Source organism: Meles meles, chromosome 20 (assembly GCF_922984935.1).
Source record: "Meles meles chromosome 20, mMelMel3.1 paternal haplotype, whole genome shotgun sequence".
Taxonomy (NCBI): Eukaryota; Metazoa; Chordata; class Mammalia; order Carnivora; family Mustelidae; genus Meles; species Meles meles.
In genome coordinates this window covers 10,375,659-10,381,915 of record NC_060085.1, presented here as the reverse complement: position 1 = coordinate 10,381,915, position 6,257 = coordinate 10,375,659, and the positions used below count along the sequence as shown (strand labels likewise).

At 39.7% G+C, this 6,257-nt stretch overlaps 1 pseudogene; it reads right to left on the bottom strand.

Annotated features, from left to right (window-relative positions):
• Positions 1 to 4,022: 4,022 nt before the first annotated feature.
• On the bottom strand, positions 4,023 to 4,986 carry LOC123932166 (annotated as a pseudogene).
• Positions 4,987 to 6,257: the final 1,271 nt, after the last annotated feature.

Genomic DNA, 6,257 nt, shown 5'->3' with positions numbered 1-6,257 from the left:
CAAAACAAACTGGGGGTTGCTGGGGGGAGGTGGGATTGGGAGAGGGGGAGCGGGCTATGGACATTGGGGAGGGGAGGCGAACCATAAGAGACTATGGACTCTGAAAAACAACCTGAGGGTTTTGAAGGGTCAGGGGTGGGAGGTTGGGGGAACAGGTGGTGGGTAATGGGGAGGAAAAAAAAAAAATCAATCTGGGGGCGCCTGGGTGGCTCAGTGGGTTAAGCCTCTGCCTTCGGCTCAGGTCATGATCCCAGCATCTTGGGATCGAGCCCCATATCGGACTCCCTGCATGGTGGGAAGCCTGCTTCTCCCTCTCTCACTCCCCCTGTTTGTATTCCCTCTCTCACTGTGTCTCTCTCTGTCAAATAAATAAATTTAAGAATAAAAAAATCAATCTGTTTTCTAAAGCAACAACATAAACAGAAACAGAAATCACTGGACTAGGAGAAAGCCCATCTATATAAACTCTCATGTATATGATTAAATGATTTTTTATATTGCCAGGACATTTCGATGGTAACTGAACAGCCATTCCAAGAAATAGTGATGGGAAACCAAGATTTCCATCTGCAAAATCTTGAAGGTGACCTTTCTGCCCATGATCTACAAACATGACTCCAAATGGATCTCAGATCTAACTACAAGAAATAACACTGTAAGTACATAGAAGGAAACACAAAGGTACATCTTTATGATACTGGATTTGACCATGATTTCCAGTATATAATACCAAGGACACAGCTACCAGAGAAAAATTTACTTCCGTATGTTCAAATTATTTGTGCATTGAAAGGCACTATTTCCTAAGTGCAAAGGCAACCCACAAAGAAAAAATTGGCAAACCACATATGTGATGATTAATTAATATCCAAAACATGTAAAAAAAATTCAATAGAAAAAGACCCAAACAATTCATTATTTAACTTTATTTTATTCTTTTTTATTAAGGTAAAACAGATACCATAAAATTTTCACCTTAAACATCTTTAAGTGTACAGCCCAAGAGTATTAACAACAGAGCTCTAGAATTTTTCCATCTTGCAGGCCTAAAATTCTGTACACATTGAAAAATTTCTGTTCCCCCTTCCCTTGGTTTCAGGCAACAACTGTTCTAGTTTCTATTTCTAAAAGTGGTGACTTTAGAGACTTCATATACATGAAATCATGTAACTATGTGTCTTGTCTGCTTTTCTTAATTTTTTAAATTTCCTTTCAGTGTACCAGAATTCATTGTTTATGTACCACACCCAGTTTTCCATGCAATACCTGCCCTTCATAATACCCACCACCAGGCTCACCCAACCTCACACCCTCTGCCCCCTCTGGAAAAAAGCAAATTAGAACTTTTGGCACTTCATCAAGATCAAAAGCTTCTTCACTGCAAAGGAAACAGTCAACAAACAAAGAGGCCACCCACGGAATTGGAGAAAATATTCACAAATGGCACTAAAAAAATTATTTTTAAAAAAAAAGAACAACTGTTGGCAATGATTTCGTGAAAAAGAAACTCTCTTGCACTGTTGGTGGGAATGCAAACAGTTGAAGCCAATACGGAAAACAGTATGGAGTTTCCTTAAAAGTTAAAAATAGAACTATATTTAGATAATAGATAGATTTTAAAATAGAACTATGCTGCTTAAGAATGTTTAGCAGTGACTAGAACAGATATTTTGGGCGCCACTTGTCATAAAGCTTTATATACAGTAGCCAAAATGTGGACACAACTCCAATCTCCCTCAACAAAATCACACATGAATACAGTGTCGTGACCACAGACAGTGGAATATCATTTGCCATTCATTCTACTCTGGAAAAAGAATAGAATTTTGGCACAGTCTATGACATGGATGAACCTCACCAACATTATGCTAAGTGAAAGCAGCCAAACACAAAAGGACAAATAGTATACAGTTCCATCTATATGAGGCACCTGCAGGACCCACTTTTAGAGAGAAGGTAAGATGGTGAGAGCCAAGGGCTGGTCAGAGGGGCAGTGGAGAGTTTGTGTTCCATGGGAACAAAACGTTCAGTTTGAGATGATGAGAAAGTTCTGGAGATGGATAGGGGCTGTGGTTTCTCAGTAGGGAGAAAGTCTTTAATGCCACATAACTGGATGATTAAAAATGTTCAAAATAATAAATTTGATATATATTTTACCACAACAAAACAGGGATGAAAAAATTGGCATACTCTAAGAATGTCAATGCCATAAATAGCTTTATATGATGTAGAGGAAGACAAGGGTGTTGTGATGTGATAAACCTATGCTATGTGATTCAACACCTCAATCCCAAAGTATACCCAAAATAAGGGTTCAGAGGTCATAAAATAACGTCCTTGAGAAATGCCTTGGTGAGGCTGTAATGGCCTCCTTGACAAACTTCTCCCCTGTAGGATAGTTGCCATGAACATGCTCAAATTGAAATGGATTTGTCCTGTGGTCAGCGCATCCTGAACTGGGGGATGTCAACAGAAAATGTCAACAGTCCACAACCATCTGAGCTTTGATATTCATAGTTCATATAAGAATTCATCATTCTCATCTAAACTGTGAGAGCCACAGAGATTTCTCAAAATAGAAAATTATTCGTGATGTCTCCATAAAACAAAAATGATGGGCAACTTACTAAGGGCTCATCCAATTTGTATAACTAAAGAAAACAAAAATCCCTCCAAAAATCATGAAGAGAAGAGTGACCATATCACTGGACTGATAGGTCATAATCTCTATTTCACTCTCAGACCTGAGATCAATCACTGACCCAGATCTCAACTGATGGAACCACTTTCCCCTGAGTGAAGATTGTAAAATAGCGATAAATGCAATACTTTTTCCTCCAAACCGAACCCAAAGACTCTAAGGTGATGTTACTGACCAGGTTACTATGGCCCATTAGGACTGTGATTGGAACTAAAATTGGTAGCTTAAAATTGGGCAAGATAAGGGGCACCTGGTTGGCACAGTCTGATAGGCAACTGGCTCTTGATTTTGGCCTAGGTCATCATCTGAGGGTGTTGAGATCCAGCTCTGCAAATGACTCCACAATCAACATGGAGTCTGGTTGAGATCCTCTCCCTCTCTCTATGCCCCCCTCAATTCATGCTATTTCTATCTCTCTCTGAAAGCATAAATCAATAAATAAATATTTTAAGAAAACTTTTTTTAAAAAATAGACCACAATCAGACTCTTAAAAAAGGAGTACAAACTAAGAGTTGCTGGAGAGGATATGGGGGGTGGATGTGCTAAATGACAAACCATAAATGACTCTTAATCTCACAAAACAAACTGGGGGTTGCTGGGGGGAGGTGGGATTGGGAGAGGGGGAGGGGGCTATGGACATTGGGGAGGGTATGTGTTATCGTGAGTGCTGTGAAGTGTGTAAACCTGGCGATTCACAGACCTGTACCCCTGGGGATACAAATACATTATATGTTTATTAAAAAAAAAAATTTGGAAGGGGAGGCGAACCATAAGAGACTATGGACTCTGAAAAACAACCTGATGGTTTTGAAGGGTCAGGGGTGGGAGGTTGGGGGAACAGGTGGTGGGTAATAGGGAGGGCACGTGTTGCATGGAGCACTGGGTGTTGTGCAAAAACAATGAATACTGTTACACTGAAAAAATAAATAAAATGAAAAAAAAAATAGACCACAATCAGACTCTTAAAAAAGGAGTACAAACTAAGAGTTGCTGGAGAGGATATGGGGGGTGGATGTGCTAAATTTTTTTAAAACTTCAAACTGAAAAAAATAAACAGATAGCTGAATGTTGTGATGGGCACTGCATGTTGTAAGTAAGGGATAAATTACTGATTTCCATTCCTGAACCTAATATTACACAATCTGTTCACTAACTGCAATTTTTTTAAAAATCTCAAACTGAAAAAAATAAACAGATAGTTGCTTGTTGTGTATGAAAAAATTAAAGATTGAATAGTGTAGAAAGATGAACTGTCTTCATCGCTCCATGAACTGATAAAAAAATCATGATCTGGTCATCTACGGTCTTCAGCCCTGTTACTCACTTCTTTATCTTGAAACAAGGATCTTTATATGCAGAGAATGTCTTTCTGCTCAAGAGCTTTTTTAGTGCCAGCTTTATGTCTCTGTTCCTCAGACCATAGATGAAGGGGTTCAGCATGGGTGTGACCACTGTGAACAACACTGAAGCAATGGCAGTTGTCCTTGAGTTTTGAGAAGCTGCAGAACTAAGATACACCCCAAAGCCTGTACCATAAAATAAAGAGACAACCAAAAGGTGAGACCCACACGTGGAAAATGCTTTACACTTGCCTCCAGAAGACTGAATTTTCAAAATAGAGGCGACAATTCTAGAGTAAGAGTAAAGGATACCAATGAGTGGAATAAAACCCCAAATTCCACTTGTAACATAAATTGCCAAGTTATTGAAGAAGGTGTCAGAACAAGCAAGGTGGATCACCTGAGTAAGTTCACAAAAAAAGTGAGGGATTTCTAAGTGTGTACAAAAGGACAATTGCAAAACCAGTAAGTCATGTAATAGTCCAGAACACTCAACAGCCAGCACACCAGAAGCAGGCTGCCACAGAACTTGGGGTTCATGATAACCATGTAGTGCATTGGGTGACAGATGGCCGCAAACCAGTCATAGGTCATCACTGTCAAGAGAAAGTTGTCTAATCCCACAAAAAGCATGAAAAAAATACATCTGGCTGAGGCAGCCTACATAGGTGATTACTTTGCTCTGTGTCTGGAGGTTCAGCAGCATCTTGGGGATGGTGGTGGAGGTGAAACAGATGTCTACAAAGGACAGGTTGGAGAGGAAGAAGTACATGGGTGTGTGGAGGCAAGAGTCTGACAATGGCCAGGATAATGAGCAGGTTCCCCCTGAAGGTGAGCAGGTACATGGACAGGAACTGCCACAGGAGCAGTGGCTGCAGTTCCCTCTCCTCTGAAAGTCCCAGGAGGATAAATTCTGAAACAGCAGTTTGATTCCTTTGTTCCATGTAACTGCTGAAAACAGCTGTAACAGAGACAAGAGCATAATAAAGTCACAAACAGTGAGCACAGAATTAAAATAAATGTTGTGACAGGGGTTCCTTGGGGGCTCAGCTGGTTCAGCAACCAACTCTTCATTTCCGATCAGGTCATGATCTCCCCGCATTGGACTTTTTGCAGTAGCAGGAGTCTACTTCAAATTCTCTCATATCCCCTATACCCTCCTGTGCTTGTCCTTTCTCTCTCTCTCTCTCTCTCTCTCTCAAAAATAAATGAATCAAAAAGAAAGAAAGAAAGAAGGAAGAAAGAAGAAATTCTGTGATTTGTGTGGTGAAATTGGCTTTTTCAACATGCTTATTTCATTAATGCTTACACATTACCTACCAATCTAGAAAAATTAGCTAAGAATATCAAGGATCTCAAAAACTCCATATTTTTCATGATGCTGAAAATAATTGCAGTCCTAATACTGAATCAAAACATTTACCCAAAGTGATATTGTCCTTTATAAATTTCCTGAGACTTTTTTTATTTAAAGAAATATTTTAACCAATTATCTTGTGGCAAGCATTGTTGAATGCATTATGAAGTAGTGATATGTGTTTGACCTTCACCAGATTGTGTCTAAGATATGTGTGTGTCAGAGAGAGCAATAAAATATTAACAAAAGAGCAAATGATGTTTCAAGAGGTGGTTTTCAACTGTAAAATAAAAGAGTGATACCAAATTCATAGTTTTTGAGAATTCAATAAAATAATGGCTATGTCTGTCATTTTATGTAATATTAATTATCTCATAGATGTGATGAAAAGAAGATGACCAACATAGTTTCTAGTAAACACTTAATAATGAATGAACATATTCATCTGATTTTTTTAATTTATTTATTTTCATCGTAACAGTACTCATTTTTTTTAAAGATTTTATTTATTTATTTGACAGACAGAGATTTCAAGTAGGCAGAGAGGCAGGCAGAGAGAGAGAGGAGGAAGCAGGCTCCCTGCTGAGCAGAGAACCCGAAGCAGGGCTCAATCCCAGGACCCTGGGATCATGACCTGAGCGGAAGGCAGAGGCTTTAACCCACTGAGCCACCCAGGCGCCCCAGTACTCATTGTTTTTCACCACACCCAGTGCTCCATTCAATACGCGCCCTCTCTATTACCCTCCACCTGGTTCCCCAACCTCCCACCCCCCGCCCCTTCAAAACCCTCAGGTTGTTTTTCAGAGTCCATAGTCTCTCATGGTTCATCTCCCCTTCCAATTTCCCACAACTCCCTTC